Here is a 17,947-nt window from a genome sequence, read left to right on the forward strand (position 1 = left end):
CAATAAAGTGAAGGTAGAATGCCAAAATGCTAGAATTATTTTCTGCATAGTTATGTCACTTAAGTTGATATGTAATTCAACCTATTCATTTCAGTGTTATTTTGAGTTTTAGAGGTTAAGTTGTTTTTTTATTTATATTTTTTAGTTGTATAAAATGTTAACATGGTTACCCAAAATCAAAATTACAAAATGAAATATATTGGAAGAGATACTAGTTTTCATCATCATTTCTTTTTGGGTGTTTTTCCTTTTCTTGGTAAAAATTCATTTTTGAAGATCTCTCTATTAGCTTGGCTTCATCCCATCTTCATTTATTTGAACATATAAGTCAGAGTGTTTATATAACATGCATTCTTCCCTCTCTTCCCAAATGGTAACAGATAAGGCAAATCATTCTGTACATGTCTTTTTCCTTGATTACTGGATCCTATGGATCACTTATTAGGTGCACAAAGATCTGCCTTGTACCTTTTGACAGCTCCCTTATACAACTGTACTGTGATTTCTTTAGCCAGTCTCTTGTTGATGAGCATTGGGTTATTTCCAGTTCTTTGCTATTACTACTGTTATAATGAATCATATTGTACATTTATCATTTCCTATATATATGTATATATATATTATCAGAATAGTACTCTTGTGAATTGCTTTTATGAGGGAACTGTTAGGTTAAAAAGCAAATACTTATGTGATTTTGCTAGATATTGCCAATTTGCCCTCCTTTGGGGTTGAACCATTGGTGTTTCCATAAGTATTTTTCTTCACAGTCTCACCATTGGAGTATGTTGTCCAACTTTTGGAATTTTTACTCATTCAAAAAGTAACAAAGTGGGATCTCATATCGTTTTAATTTGAATTTCTCCTCTTAGCAAGGTTGAGCAACCTGTCTTATGCTGATGGCCCCTTGTGATTCTTTTCTCCTGTGAACTGTTCATCCATCTTTTTTTGACCATATTGAGTTGTCTTTATTTTCCCCCTTTTGCTTTGATTTTCCCCACTCCCAGTTTCAAAGTAATTCCCCAATGTTTTCTCCCATGGTTTCATATTTGAGATTTGGATTCCATTTAGAATTTATCTTGGTGTGAGATATGAGGAGTCGAACCAATTACTTTTCCTGTGATGCTCTAGCGTTATTTATTAAGACATCTACCATATTGGATGTCCTTTTTCATATGCACTGGCTTTGTTCTTGCTTATGCTATTTTATTTATTAATGCTCTACTAGCACACAGATCTGATAACAAAGACTATAAAATGTCTTAAAAATCTTTTAAAACAAAAGTAATGGTGCTGGGAGCTGTGGTATTTGCCTGTTAGCCCAGGCAGGAGGATCACAGGTTCAAAGCCAACCTCAGCAATTTGGCAAAACTCTAAGCAACTTAGTCCCTGTGTCAAAATAAAAAAATAAAATGAATTGGGAATGGAATTCAGTGATAAAGTGTCCTGGATTCAATCCCTAGTACCTAAATAAATAATAATAAAAATAATGACATGATTCCCATGACTATAGAAACATAGTTGCAATGAAAGAATTTTTAGAGATACTCCATGAATGGGCTGCTTTTACTCCATTTTGCAAAAAAAGCAAGTAGGGCTTAGTGGGTTGTACAGACTCCTCCAAGATTAGCCAGCTAGTTAGGAACGAAACCAGCACCTATGTTCTCAACCAGTGTATCACATGATTTTCTTAAAAAAAAAAAAGCGTGATGTTCTCACAAAACACAGACCAGCAAGGACCTAGACCCAGGCTGTATGTCTTCTCTTGCCATAAAATATTTTCTTGGTTTCAATTATTTTAAAAAATGCATGGTTTAGCTTATTTTTAATCATAATAATGTACCTTTTTACAACAACTAGAAACTTTTTGAAATGGGCAATAGTAAACAGTCTGGAACTATATTGCTGATGCCAGAAATGGCATCATTTCTTTGGTTAATTCCTTCCAGAATTTCTCTATGCATGATCTGGTGCTTTATTATGATCATGTTAAGTGGAAAGAATTTTGAGAGAATGACAAAATATTAAGTATTTCTTTACTACTTAAGTATACTGATTCAAGTGCTTGTAAGTATATTATCTGATTTATCACGGATCTTTCTGAGGATGTGGTCCTTGTTATTGCAGATTCATTGAAGAGGAATTAATACTTTGCTATGAGAAGTTAAATAACTTGCCCACCCTCACAGAATTGGTAAGTGATGGAGCTTAGATTCTAAAAACTATGTTTATTCCAACATCTGTTTTAACCACTATGTTCATTGTATCCTGCATATATCCTTTAGGACCCTGTTAATTTATTAATATCTAATCAGAAGTGTTCATCCTTATTTATTCAATGATCATATTAAATTTTATTTACGCTATCACATTTCTTTCAACACAATTAAATTACTTATACCAGATATTAAGAAGAGGAAGTTAGCTGGGTGTGGTGGTACATATCTGTAATCCCAGCAATTTGGAAGTCTGAGGCAGGAGGATCCCACGTTTCAGTCCAGCCTCAGCAATTTAGCCAGATCCTGTCTTAAAAAATAAAAAGGGCTGGGAATGTGTCTCAGGGGGTAAAGCACCCCTGGGGTTCAATTCTGAGTACCAAAAAAAAAAAAGAAAAATTGAAAAAAGGAGTGAGTTACAAATATTTTTCCTTCAGATATTACAAAAAGACAGAAACACATTAATTTTGTAGTTGTGCTGTTCAGTGTTTTACATGATATTCAGAGAGAGTTGACCTTCTGGGTTGACCCCAACATCTTCCCTGCAGGATTTTGATTTTATATCAAAATTCACACAACTACCTTCATTTTTCCTGACCCTTCCCACATTGTTCCAAATACCAAGTTACAAAAGAGACACATGATTCATAGTGATGTGTGGCTGACATGTGAATACTTTGGAGCTTTATGTCCAATCTGAAGTAAATAAAATACTTATTTCCAGAACCACCTCAGCTGCAGGCTAGCTCAGCATTGTGAGTTGCGTTTTCTTCTCTTGGTGGCAGGGATAGACACATCAGTAAGAAAGATGAAAACCATGGCCATTATAGATTTGTTCCCTCAGAGAAATAGTACAGAGGCCATTTTGAAGAAAGAAGTGAATTAAATGTGGCAGGCTGGTGTGAAATTGCAATATTAGTGGCTATTACAGACGATAATGCTTTGCCAACAACACTAAGTGTGATTTTTGTGTATGTGTACTGAGAGAGAAGGAAATGGTAGAACTTGGGCTTTTAAAGCTGATTTCTTTTTCATGTCTTTATTCATTATAAGCTGATTTTTATTAAAATTTAATACTGTATTTTTATCACGTTTGTGCTAGATAGATACTGGGTATTAGCCTAAACGAGGTATAGTTTCAATCCAGAGGTTTAAAATTTAGTGTATTGATACATCTGTTTTTCATCTTTTATGAGTTTTTTTAAATTTATACTTAATATTAGGATTCATTTTGACATCATTATAAAAGCATGGAATATTTTGCTGTAATTCAGTTCCCAATACTTCCCCTCCTCTCTCTCTTCGTTCCCTTCCCTCTACTGTGGACGCATCTGTTTTCTTCATATGGTTTCTTTCAGTAAATAAGTTCACACCCATTGCCCTGTATATTTTGTGTTGACCATAAATAGCATACATGTACTATTATAGATCCATAGGTTAGTTTATTTATTTATTTATAAATAAGTTATAAGATTATGATAACATTTAGAAATAAATTTGAACAACTCTGTTTAAACAGAACGTTCATTTACTTTCTGGGCATAATATTTATCTGTCTTAAAATTTAGAACTAAAAAAGTCAATAGAAATTGTAATAGTTTTCCTTGCATGTCAACTCACTGCGGGACATGGACCATATATTCTTTGTCAAATATCATTGATCCATCACTAGAGTGGTGGTGTATAATCAGACTGTTGCCTGGAAGAACTTTAGTTGGAGACACATTTTTATACCTAAACAGGGTTAGAAGCTTTTAATCAAGGGAATAAAAAAGAAAAGTTAAAATTGTTTTCATCAGAGCTACCAAAGAAAGATTTCATAACAGGACTCTAGATAGTCCTAAAATTTAAATTAAATGTGTAATAAGAATTGTAATGCATTCTGCTGTCATATATACATTAAAAAAGTTTAAAAATCTTTTTTCTTTTAGTTGTTGATGGACCTTTTATTTATTTATTTATATGTGGTGCTGAGAATTGAACCCAGTGTCTTAGGCAAGCACTCTACCACTGAGCCACAACCTGGCCCCAATTTTTTTTTTTTAAGAGAGAGAGAGAGAGAGAGAGAGAGAGAGAGAGAGAGAGAGAGAGAGATTTTTAATATTTATTTTTTAGTTTTCGGCGGACACAACATCTTTATTTGTATGTGGTGCTGAGGATCGAACCCATCGCCGCGCGCATGCCAGGCGAGCGCGCTACCGCTTGAGCCACATCTCCAGCACCCTGGCCCCAATTTAAAAAAAAATTTTTAATCTGATAGTTTATCTCTATTTCTGCCTTCCATTCTTTTGTATTTTTCCAAGTACATTTAAAGGTTGTATAGACCAAGATGTGGAGAATTCCATAAGCCAAAGGTCTTCTCATCATTCTAGAATCCTAAAATTTAGCAATTCATTGTCATTAAACATCGAGTTAGACTGGGTGGCTGGTAATTATCAGTGGTTTATTTTGTTTCACTTCTCACTCAGGAAATAAAAGGCTTACAACTTTTATAGACTTTTTTAGTTCTACATTTTAAAAATTTCTGAAATGAGAATTGAGTTAGTTAATAAGCGCTTATCACAATACAACAGTATTTTATCTCTTACTATGCTGTATATGTGAGTTATAAGAACATTTGGAAATAAATTTGAACAGCTCTTTTTAAACAGAATGTTCATTTACTATCTGGGCATAAATATGCTCTTTTAGCTTGCAGATATGACTTCAAACATTGACCTTAAAAATCTCAAAATCTGGTGGCTTGCATATAAATGTTTAAAAAGTATTTGTTGGTAAAATCTTATTGTCATAAAGAGTTCATTTATTTCTTCTACTTTTTAGGTCCTTGCTTTGCTATGCTAACTGTTAAGAATTGTAAAGGAGTTTTTCTCTCACTCACGAGAGACCTTGTTTCAGGAGTGTTCCTTTTCCCAGGTTAAAAGTGAAGGATCAGCAGTGTCTTGGGGGGAACAAATTGCCTTTCTTTAGGAGATGCCTTTGAAAATTATTCTGGGTACTTGCTCCTAGATCTGCCAGTGGTTCTCTGAACTCTGACTCCCCCCTCTGAACTGAGTCCAGGTTTCAATCATGACTCTTTGTCTATCTAACTGATGGCTGGTGGTGCTCCACTGGAACAATTCCATCTTGACTCAACCCATTTCCTTTTCTGAACACACCTCCCTTCTGCTCACAGTGGCTCTCAATACCTGCCCACTACCTTTCTCCTCTCATTCTTCACATCTTGTCACTTGTGCAGTCCACATCTTTAATATATTCCAAATCTCTATCTTTCATCATTTCCAGGGCCCTGGCCTAGGTCTTTACCTCTTACTTAGACAATTTGGCAACAGTCTTCTGATTTTCAACCCACTTCAGCTCACCCTATCTATCTACACTGCAACTGGATTGATCTTTGTGTACTAGATTTATATGTTACTTTCATGAGTAAAACTTTGTGACTCAAGGTTTCTGATGGAATTATATATAAAATATTTGCCTTGACGCTGAGGACTGAAATGGAGAAAACTATGTTATATGCATTTCCAAATAGGTTAAATGAATGAACCCCACTTGCCGGGTTTCTGTTCTCACGACTAAAAGGCTCAGGGGTCACTCTAGTTAAACTGGGCTAACTGGGCTGCACGAAATAACCACACAAGAGACACAAATACCTTTTTCTTTGGGGTTGCTGTGATGGCTCCTCTGACCTTAAGGGTCCGCAGAAAAAAAGAGAGAGAGAGAGAGCACGTGCTGAACACTTTTATTGAGGAGAAGCTATTCAAATGAGGCAAGGGGTCAGGTTTCAGGGGGCTGAGTCTATCTTCATGATGTCCACTGTCAGCAGGTTGACTGACACCTGGGTAGGCCACACCCAAGGGCACAGTAAGAGGAGGGGACACACACAAGGCACTTCCATGGAAGATTCTATCCTAAACAGGGCAAGGGGTTATATTACAAAGGAACAGGTGAGCATAGCTTCACCCATGGGGCTGTAGCAAGACACACCCATTTCTGTGACTGAGCGCCTCAGCACCCAGCTGGGGAGTGTAACTCAGTCACCGGTAAGGTTGGCCTCCCACACCCACTGTTAGGTGGAGCTACAATGCGCTAATGATTTTTTTTTTTAAATTGTTGCTTTGACGTTGGAAGCTGTCTCCAGTCTGCCTTTTGTATGCCTCATGTCACAGTGAACCTGTCTCTCATGGGGCCATGGTGTGGCTGTTCTGTTGTCTTTGCTTGGCACATGTCTTCCAATCTCCGATTTTTCTCACTTTGAAAAAAACAAACTCATCATAAGTGGACAATCAAAGACATTATTCATGAAACTTTAGAATCTTCCTGATATTTGGGATTTCTTCAGTTTTCTGCACTGTCAGAACACTCTGTACTTCTCTGATGATTTCTTTATATTCTCTAATTACTTTGTTTCTACTTCTAGATTATAAGAGCGTTCAGTGTGAAAGGCTGGATTTTTTTCCCCAGTTTTTTATTTCTTGCAATCATTTAACATTTATAAATTGTGCTCTGAATATTGATATGTTGAACATGCCATATATACGAACAAATGTACATTTGTATTTCAAACATATAATGCCATTGATTTTTTTTTCATAAGTCATCATAGTGTCTAAGTGTTCCTTGGGAGACTAGTAATACAACTGAAAACATCAAAACAGAAATAATATGAAATATAGTGTGTGGGTCATGTAGTTTATTTTTAAAATGTGATATTTAGTTTTTCACACATTCACATTGCAGAAAATATAAAATACTGTTATTATGAAGAGTCATGAAAGTTATTGTGATTTTTAAGAGACAGAATGTTAGTTAAATTTGAAGATAAAGAAAGGTAGTGCTTATTAAGATAATTATTTCTTTCTCCATTTGTGATAACATGAAAACTATTTTCTTCTATTAAGTCAAACTGCAAAGGTTTTTTTTTTTTTTTTTTTTTTGTAACAGATCTAGTGCTATGCTAAATATTTGCTTTTTAGAGCTTTGGACAGTGTAGTTGCCTGAAAAGCAAGCTTGAACTCCCCATGAGATCACTGTGGAGATAAATGCTTAAAAGCTTTTCAAAGCCATACTCTTGGCTCTATCAGAATTTAATTTCCCACTGATTATGTTTAGATCGATTTGGAACACATAGACATGAATATAGTATAAGCATGGTTACCTCACTGATGATTTTTCATGCCTTGGGAATACATCTCTTTTTTATATGCATCTGGAACTCACTTATATTTTCTTATGTATATGTACTTAATTTAAATATACTAGTTTTAAAACTCAACTATGAGAATATCCTTCAGTTGTTTAAAAACTGTGGTTTTTTTATAATAGTTATAATATTTTGATGTCTTTGGGGAATGGGTTTATTAGCCATTCAGTCATACCTGTTTAGATTTTGAACTATAGTCATAATAAAAGGGAGTTTTAAAAAGTGCATTTCAGCAATACAATTTCACAGAGTCAAATGCATATAGCAGGTTATATGGTGAGATGATGTATAATTACATACAGAAGATCTCGGATCAAGTCATGTTGATGCTACTTTTGAGCTTCAGTTTGGAGATCTCCAGTGTATTTACTTTCTAGAAGCTATGTGTCTTCTATATGCATCTTCCGTGAGATGATATATGTCAAGTGCTTATCATCATACCTACTGTTTCACATAGGTTACTTCTGTTGCCCTTTGACCAAAACAAACAGCAGAAAACACCAAACAAAAAAAGCATTTTTTTTAAGTTTGAAAAAGAATTTTCCCTGGATGATATTTTTATCTTTGAAATCTTTGTATCATAGTTTATTATAGTTAAATATTTCAGGTTTCAGAGTGTTTTGGATTTTGAAATGTTTGCATATATATAACAGGGATGAGACCCAAATCTAAATACGACATTCATTTATGTTCCTGGTATACCTTATACATATAGTCTGAGGATAATTTTATATATTTTTAGTGCATCTGTATTTTTTATGTGAACCTTCACATGAAGTCAGGGGTGGAATTACCCACCTATGGCCTCATGTAAGCATTTAGAAAGCTTCAGATTTTGGATTTTTGGATAAGGATGCTCTGCCTGTAGTAGATAAGTAGATACATATGGTAATCATACTGTCTTTGAGCTGGAAAGATTGGTTTAATTTGTGCAGAGGGAGAGGATTTTGAACCCAGGTCTTAGGATCCACCTAGTGTTGATGCTTTCCTCTGCTCACACGAAACATGACACTCCCCTTGTTTGCCTTTGCACATGAATCTCTGTAATCTCTGGTTCATTCGATGAGGTTCTAGCGGGCTTTGACTTTTCTCAATTCTTGGTCATCCTGGTCTGGTCTGCCGTAATGTTTTTGCCAGCCAAGAAAATAAAAGTCTGCTATCAATTATTGTTTGCCTATAACCTCATGACACTTCACATGTGTTTTATTCTTTGAATAGAACATAAAGAACTAGAGCAGAAGTCCCATTATTACATACTGCATGAGTTAGTTGTTATAATTGGTCAAATCGTGGTCCCCAATATAATCACTGGTCCTGTCTCTGAAATACAAACATTATTAAAGATTGTAATATAATTTATACATTCATTTTTGATGATGTTTTGAAAAATATTTAGTTCTTATATTATGAAAATGTTAACCTATGCATATTTAAACAAAGATTGTTTGTTTAAACAGATATTCACCCTTGCTTTGTTTTGGAAAGGTTAAAAAAAAACTTTAAAATGCTGAGCTAAAGTATAAATAAATAAATTGATAAATTAAATAAGGAACTAGTTGAAGTGTAAAATTTTACAATTTTTAAAGATTTATTTTAAAGTCTTCTGCAACCCTATCTGAGAAGATTAGATTTATAATACAGGTGATCTATATTTTTACAAAAATTTTTGTTTTTTGAGTTGGCTACATTTAATGGGCAATCAGATAGTCTTTAAAAGATCTCATAAAGTTTGTTAAGAAAATATAACACTATATTAAGTTTTTTAAACCCTACACTTATAAATACTTTGTTTAAAACGGGATAATAAAATTTAGCTATTTGCCCTGATTAAATTAATTTCTGAGCTTTCTTTAACTTCTGACACTATGTAGGAGAGACAGTAATACAAATACCAGAAAGAACTGACAAAGGAAAAACATGAACAGTTATTTTAAATGTTAAAATAAGGAAGCAGATACAACTTTGATCCAAAGTACATATAGTGATGTTTCTATACGGAAAAAAAACTTAATAGAATTTGATAATACTCTGCTAGTATTAAAGTCTAGTGAAAATCATGAATTACAATATCTTTTTTACTTCATCATTTGTCAGCAAAAATACTTCCTTTTCAGCCAACCTTAAACTTAGGTAAAATCCTCAGAGTAGGATTGTGCTTTTAAAAAGTTCACTTCTGAGGAAAGTTTGTCATAGAAAACCATAAAGCAGCTTCTTTGGCATTTAAAATGTTTAGATTTATAAGAAATGGAATATAGGGCATATATTAAAAAATATATTGCTATGTGAAATTTTCAAGTCAGCTTAAAGTAAACATGAAAGCAATATTTCTTTTATGTAGACATTGTGCAAATATTTTGGGGTGAACATATGATAATATGCTAGCCTAAATTGAGAGAATTCTCAAGTTTTTCTGTCAATTGTATTCAGTAGTTTTGTGTTAATCAGAGAACATGGTATAAAGGCCACTATCTAACTCTATTGCCAATGAACATTTACGACATTCTAAACTTTTTTGTGTTGGATCCCATTTGAGGAAAAGTAATATCCTTTTGAATATCAAGGCAGCTGTGTATCAAAGACAATCTATTTGGATACAACAAAATCTGCCCCTTATATTTATTACATCTGATTCACTTGTGTATACAAAATCTTGCCTGACTCCTGACTGTTAAGAATACCACAGTAAAACTTTATGATCTTGGTTTCTGGTGATCAATATGAAAAGTGCTGCCCAAAATAAGGTTGAAATCTTGTTTAGAGTGATTTCATCAGTGTACAGATAAGTACTAAGAGCAGAATAGGCATAATTGTAGACCTTGAAATGCCCATTTTAACATGGGGAAGATTGGCCTCAGGTGGATTGACATTTCTTGGTCCATTTAACATTAGATGTAAGCTTTTGTTACTTGCAGTACGTTTTGATGCTGTCTCATATCAGCTTGACAGAGGCTTGTCCCAATTCAGTGATTATGCTGTTTTATTTTTAATTGAAGATACATTTCTATTTAAAAACCCCTTTAAACTCTGGGAGAGATGAAAGTTGAACATTTACCAGTTGACTATTGCATATATATGTATCATTAATGAATTAAAATCAGAAAAATTTCTCAAGGTAGGTTGCTGCCAGATTAAGGATCCTCATAATGCTTTCCTTATTGCCTGCTTTTTACCACTTCTTCTAACTCCTATGGAGCCTCGTTTTCACAGATCACAGGGACCAAATTGTCTCCATTCTGCAAGGAGTACTTTCCTTTAAATAACCGCCAGTAATGGCAATTCCTTTGAAGCTGGAAATAGAAGGAGATGGTAGAAAATATAATATTACCACCATAAAGGAATAAAAGTCATTAGGTGTGGCACTACTCTGTTGGTCTAGTAGGTTTTACACACCTTGAAGCAGATAAGACCTGGGTTTGAATCTCTTACTGAAGAACTTGGGCGAGTTATTGCTCTAAGTTCCAGGGTCCTCATCTGTGAAATGGATGTTGTGAGGATTAAATGCAATTTTATATGTAAAGTAATCATTTATTGGAGGGAAGTAGGCTTTCGCAGTACTGGATAGGGGCCAGTAGAGAGGACTCCCCAAAGTTTTGGATTTACCTTCCTCCGTTTTTATATGCAGCTCATCTTTCTCCAAAATTTTCTGCAGACCTTGGATGAAGGAGGATACAAATAAAATTTAAGACCTTGAATATCATTTCACGTCACAGTTCTTTAGATTCAAAGCACTTCATTGCATCTGGATGTTATTCAAGATTCCAGCAGCTTTAAAGCATCCACTTTGCTGGCTCCGTGGAGAGAAGCTGGGTCCGCTGTGGAACAGAATGAGAAATACTCTTTTGCTTTATGGCTCAAGAACTTTTCTGTTGAGTATTAGAATTCTTTTTTTTTTTTAATTTTAAAAGAATCTCATTCCAGTGAGGCATTAGGTTCTTTAAATGATGCATCAATCTCTTTATTAAAATCTCCTGTTTTGTTTTCTCTCATATATGGAAGCTAGTGAGAGTAAAAGGGAAAAAGGATGCGGGGGAGGGGGGACATCATGAAAAGAGAAGGGAGACCAGTAGAGCAAGCGGGAGCAGGAGGAGGAAAAGGGGAGGTACTGGGGAACAAAACTGACCAACTTTTATTGTTATATTATGTGTTTAGCCCATAAAATGCATACAAGAAATACTTAAGTGAAATGAATGGATGAAGACAAACCCACACCCACCCAGTACACATTTACACGCAAATAATAAAGATTATGAAGGCCTCAGAGAGTAATTACCACTAATGTGTATGTTAAACCAGTTCTCACTCTTAGGAGGGTAACAATTATTTTAAAACATCGCTACCTTTACAACTGTGTTCATGAGATATTCACTTTAGTTATCGTTCCATTTTTATATTATATTTTGAGTTACACATGAAAAATACCTATAGAAATGATTAGAATAATAGTCAGGAATTAGTGTTTCAATAGTTCTGAATGTGTGAGCATTGGCAATATTGTTTTTCCTGGTTTACATACAGTATGATGGAATCACGATTTCAGGGTAGAAATCATTTTCAAATGTAGGTATGAGTAATTCGATGTTTAAGATTCAAGTATAAACATTGATGTCACTTATTTAGTAAAGAGTAGGAAAAGAGGTACATTTCAATAATAAAATTGCAATTATAGAAATGTAAAAGTGTAAAATTTATATTATAGACACATTTAGCAGAAATTTCATTTATTTCTGGGTACACATAATACAAGTGGATTTCCCCTGAGTATTTTCCTTCAAAGACATAATAGACCTGAAAATACTTTCTTCACTAGGAATTTTCATAATGTCCAGATACACAAGGAATATTTCATTTGGCTGATGATAACAGAGAGGGGTAAAAATTAAGTTCAAGGCATATAAAGGGAATAGAGTAGCTGCAAAGCTGCTGCTTCCACAGTTAATTGACCAGGAACTGTGTTATTTGTAAAGGGTTCATGGTTCAAACCAGCTTAAGCTTTTTGTGTCAGGATAAGTGATTTCCATACATTTACTTCATCATCCTCTCCCCTGAGGTCTCTGGCAAGATCCTCAGCTCCTCCTCTTCCCTCTTCTCTCCTTGCGTATGCTCCAGTGACATTGAACTTTTGGTCCCTTCAACTCTTGTCCCTGGGTTTTTGCAAATGCTCTTTGGATGCCTTCCCTGAATCCTATCACTTTGCTTAATTCCAGCTTAAATATTCTTTTCTGGCGGAGATCAGCCCAGTTCTTAGTTTCTGCTAAGTCTTCTTTCAATGAGCTCATGTAACTTTCCTAGTTCCCTTTCAGAAACATTTTATCACACTTTCTCATGAAAGAGCCAAATTATCTAATTTTGCATGTGTTTATGTAAGTTATTATTCTAATGGCCATTCTCACTATGCTGTAGAGTCTCTCGAAGTCTTTCCTTTGTTTCCTTGAATATAAGGACTTCATTATTTCCACAGTTTAATGTATCATCCCCCCACCTCCAACTGCCAAAACATGACAAAGACAGCTTTTCTCCATAAGTTACTAGGAAATTATTTACTTTATTATGTTTTCATAAAATTCATAAATCATGTAAACAGGCCATGTTATGAATTAATTGATGATCATCTATCTCTGAATGGGTTAAAGAATTGCCAAGAGTGATCAAGCCTGCTCTCTTTCTGGCTCTGGATATGGTGTTGACAGCCAAGCCAAGAGCTTCTTCAATAAATCCACTCTCATATTCAAGTTTTTCCAGATGTGAGAAGTAATTAAGTCTTTGCATTTATTGAAGCCTTTTATAATTTTCAGGCGGGAACTGGCAGCTGTGGTGAATTAACTCTGCTTGAGAGAGAGAGAGAGAGAGTGTGTGTGTGTGTATGTGTGTGTGCATGCGCGGGTGTGTTGTGCGTGTTTTTTGTGTGTGAATGTACATATGTACAAGCACACATGTGGCATTTGCCAAAAGTCAAAAGAGGTCAGACCTGAAAACAAAATAAAACAAAACAAAGCTGATTTTAATAGATGCCAAAAAATTTTTACAGCTATTTCACAATTGAGAAAAAAGAGATAGTTCTCTAAGACTCCCTTTCCCTTTCTATTTTTTGCTGAATGTTAAAGAAGGAATTGAGGATAATTGAATAAGTCACAACTGTTAAAGGATAAATTTTTAAAAATGAGTTTCCTAAAGCATAAACAAGCACATTTCAAAATTAATAAATGAGGGTACCAGTAAGATGTTACAGTTGGGTCAAAGGTACATTTTCAAAGCTAAAATGCAATGAGTAATAGGGAATGCTGTAGTAGATTTATAAATAGATGAAAAAGGGTCAGTCTGCAGGGCAATAATCAATTGTGTTCCCCAGGACACAGTTAATTTCCATTTCTGTGGATAAGGATAATTTGTATTATTTTTAGTTTTCAACAATTTATGGAATTTTAAAGTAGTTCCAAGGCAGTGAAAGGACAGTATGGTCCTAATGAAGCTCTAGATAAGATACCCACTAGTTTTTGTTGTTGTTGTTGTTTTATATGCCAATTTCAAGGCCCTTCATGATTATTCCTGACACATTTCACACAATAATCTAGAAAAGAGATAATTTTGGTGGTATTCAAACTGTTCTATCTGACTTGACCTTTTGGTTCTAGTTATAAATCTCATGTAGACCACTCAAACGTTGGGGTTCTACTTAGGGTTGGGATTGCAGGAGTGATCATGGTGTTAACGTCATTGAAATAACATCTCAAGTAGGTTGCAAATTAAACCAGTTCATTGGATGCTTATGTTAATATAGACAGTGAATAGGAGCACCTTTCTTCTCTCAATGAGAAAAAAATTATCCTGTTAATTTTGGCCTTTCCATCAAATAATTGTTATGCCCCCAATTATTTGCAGTTGCTTGTTCTTCTCTTCCTTCAGTATCTGGCTACATATGTAGGATCTATATGTGTGAAAATGGAAATTAAATATAAACAAGCCTATTAAATCTTATTTTAGTAGCACGAGTGGTAATCGTGATGATTACTAAGGTAGCTTTGTGTTCTTTTGATTTCTAATGAACAAACAGTAATGAAAGAGCCATTAAAAAGAAGATATGTTAATTAATGTAAATTATGAAAATAGACTGGGCTAATATTCAGCAGAACTCATCTCTTTTATAAAGAGGACAAATTGCCCTAGAGTGCTTTCATTTCTTGTTTCTTTCCCACTTATCTATTAGCAAAGTTCTCTTTTGGGCAGATGCCAAGTGATGTGTAAAGATGTGGCAAATGTAAAATTGCTTGGGATTCCATCAAGAAGTAGGAACTTTCCGAGGGACAGTGATAAATAAAACCAGGCAGCTAAAAATGAGCATGAAAAACTGTCCCAACAGGAAATTGAATCAGGCAAGTTAGTTCTTCTCTTACCTGATCATTTAGGATAGATATTTTATAATAAGAAATATTGAATTCATTTTAGTATAAAATCAAATCATTTTATCTCTGCAAGTTTTCCTTAACAGAGAAGCAACTTCCCCTCTGCTCTCTGAAGTTTGAGTCATTGAGTTTGTTGAGATAAACTGACAATAGACAGATTAACAGAGGTCAAGGCATACAGGTTACTATGTACATGGGGGCATCATGGAAGGACAAGTACCCAAAGGACAAGTATCCAATGGCCCGGTGAGATTCAGAAGCTTATATACCCTCTTCATGGGGGAAGGGCAGTTTTAGAGGAAATGATTTTCAGGGGAAGTGAATGGGCCTGGAGACTAATGGTAACTAGGACAGAATTTTCCTGGTTTCTTGGGGTGATGTTGGACTTTCAGTCTCTTCTATGATGTGACCTTACTCTTCCTTGGTTGAAAAAATTAACTGAGCAGTTTGTATTATCATTGGCAGGTCTAGTCTGCAGTAGATATAGGAACTTCAGAAGAGCCTCTTCCGGCATCTTAAGCCGAGAGGTGTGCCTTAGGCAAGTTCCTTCAATTTAAAACAATCAGCATACCAAGGTGCATATTTTAGTGACACCCCCTGGATGCCTTCATTTCAATTCAGGATTGATCTATTTGTTTATGAATTTACATTTGCAAGTCCCTTGTCATGGTGTTGAGGAAGAGCACATCTGCTATCACTAGTTATCACTAGGAAGAAAAGAAAGGAGAAAGAAGTGAAAAAAGTTTAAGACATCAAAAACGGGATGTGTGACCTTCAGGACACTGAGGACAGTCAGGTGCTCTGTGACTGCAGTGCTGGCACAGATATGTTTCCTTGGCCAGGAGCTGTGTTTCCAGAGAAGGGTGTCACCCACTTAGCAGTTACTATGGAAATACAGTTGCCTATGCATACATATCAAACTACAGAAAGATTGGAAGACCCGTATATCATAAAAACATAACTTCGCTCTTATCTTTAGGCTCTCAGGTTGTGGGAGACCTTTCTTACCTTTGAGAAGATATTGGTGATGCTGGGCATGGTGGCTCATGCCTGAAATCCCAGCAGCTCAGGAGGCTAAGGCAGCAGGATCGTGCGTTCAAAGCCAGCCTCAGCAAAAGCGAGTCACTGAGCAACTCACTGAGACCCTGTCTCTAAATAAAATACAAAAATAGGGCTGGGGATGTTGCTCAGTGTTCAGGTGCCCCTGAGTTCACTCCTTAGTACCAGCGCCCCCTCCAAAAAAAAAAAAAAAAAGATGATATTGATGGCACAGAGTCTCATCCTTTTCAATGAGAAAACCCTGCTTCTCCTGTAACTGTACCTTTACTGGTTAGTTGGAAATTGTTCAAGTGCTTTCCATTTATTAACTTACAGTAATTTAGTTTTTCTGTTTATGCAGAATTAGAAGCAGAGAAGGATTAAATAATTTCCCCTAGAGGATATGGTAGATCTAGATCTGGAGGTTGAAGGTTTCACTATAAGGAATGTGATTCCCATCTTGGTCCCATTCGGTATCACAGCATGGGGACATGACCAAAGTTTAAAAAAAAAAAAAAGACAACAAAAATGAAGTGCAGGATAAGTAACAGGGATTAGCAGCTATACAGATATTCCCTTCGGGGGTACCCCAAGGTAAAAATATGTACTAGAATACAACATTAAACTTGGTTTAAAAAAAGATGATAGGGAACTTTGTCCATGAAAAACACTTTTCTGATCCCCCAAGTCAGATTTTAGCGCTACTGACAGGAGAGCTTTGCTGTGATAAAGTGCAGAGCTTAAAATTTTTTAGAGAAAACTTGACATGAATTTTATATTATACTCATAGGTGAAAGGAAGAAAGATGCATTCAATCAAAAGTAATGGTGTATGCGGCTTGCCAGACAATCCATTAAAGAGTTCATCCAGCAAGTCTTGAATGATGGGATTTTTATTTCATACCTAATCTTAGCACAAAACATGTTTTATTCACCATTGTATCCTTCTATCATCAAGCAGAGTATCCAGCCTAACAATACTTGTATTTGAATAAACAGGGCTCTAGTTAGGTTGTAATTATAGAACTCCATTGAATAACTGTGCAAAGGAGATAGTTTATTTTTGCTTGGCTTTAATTTTGTCCTCTGTAAAAGAGAGGGCTGTAGGTATATCATTTTCTTTAAGGATCCCACTGGCTTTGAAATTCTGATTCTAAAATCTCAAATGGAAAATTTGTGTTCACAACGAACGATGTTGTATTTGGTTTTGCGTTTGAAACTTTTGTGCATTAAATCTCAACAGATTATTCTCCTGCAGCATAATGGAGAGTCAATAAGAACTCACTGAATGACTGGAACGAGAGGATGGCTGCTGCTCAGCCCTAATTTGGACAGTTCACCATGGGGAATAGACATCACAACCAGCAACGTTTTGTCATCTCAAATATGAGCCCAGAGGTGTGCCTTAGGCAGTTTTGGCTTGATTTCCTCTCTGTACTTCTAGAAGTTTATAAGAAAAGTTTTCAGAAATTGTTACTCCCTTGAACTTGTTTCCTCCCTAAAATTCATGTAATAGATCTTCTACAGCATATTACGATAGTCTTTTGGCAGAACCTTGAGGGAAATCACTAGAGTCCATGTGTTTTTCCCCTTATGCAACAAGTATAATGCCCAGTGAGTTTCCTTGTAGAATCTGTTGCACTAGGCGGGCATGACATGCCTCTTTTCAAATTCAGCATGCCAGGAACAGTTTCTTTTTGGCATTTTGCTGGTAAGCACCATATGCAATGTCATTAATTTAACCTGTATCAGAAACCATTTCATAGCCGGGCACGGTGGCACATGCCTATAATCCCAGTTGCTTGGGAGGCTGAGACAGGAGGATAGAAAGTTCAAAGCCAGCCTCAACAAAAGTGACGTGCTAAGCAACTCATTGAGACCCTGTCTCTAAATAAAATACAAAATAGGACTGGGGATGTGGCTCACACCTCCCCCCAAAATCATTTCATGACAATACCAATAATTCTTTTAGAACATGACATTTTGTCCGAATAGAGCAGTGTTTCCCTAAATAATGCTTTATAGAAGAATGAAAAAAGAAGTTTTCTGGGGTAACAGGTGTCATTAAAAAAAAAACGATAGATGAGATGAAATGGA

The 17,947-nt window shown here is 35.4% G+C and overlaps 1 protein-coding gene across 4 annotated transcripts in view; it reads left to right on the forward strand.

Annotated features, from left to right (window-relative positions):
• Window positions 1–17,947, forward strand: part of Nebl (nebulette) — a 337,044-nt gene that overhangs the window by 213,249 nt on the left and 105,848 nt on the right. Inside the window, exons 2-3 of one of the 4 annotated variants that reach the window (XM_058572293.1) lie at window positions 2,125–2,191; window positions 17,094–17,248. The exons of 2 other annotated variants lie outside the window; for them this stretch is intronic. The gene's annotated coding sequence lies outside the window, so the exon portion shown is untranslated. Of the gene's footprint in view, window positions 1–2,124; window positions 2,192–17,093; window positions 17,249–17,947 lie in introns of those variants that run through there. One more of the 4 variants, XM_046423005.2, reaches the window with a different exon arrangement.

The sequence above is a fragment of the Marmota monax genome, unplaced genomic scaffold (assembly GCF_021218885.2).
Source record: "Marmota monax isolate L192 unplaced genomic scaffold, Marmota_monax_Labrador192_F-V1.1 WCK01_AAM20220418_F8-fsc00098, whole genome shotgun sequence".
NCBI lineage: Eukaryota > Metazoa > Chordata > Mammalia > Rodentia > Sciuridae > Marmota > Marmota monax.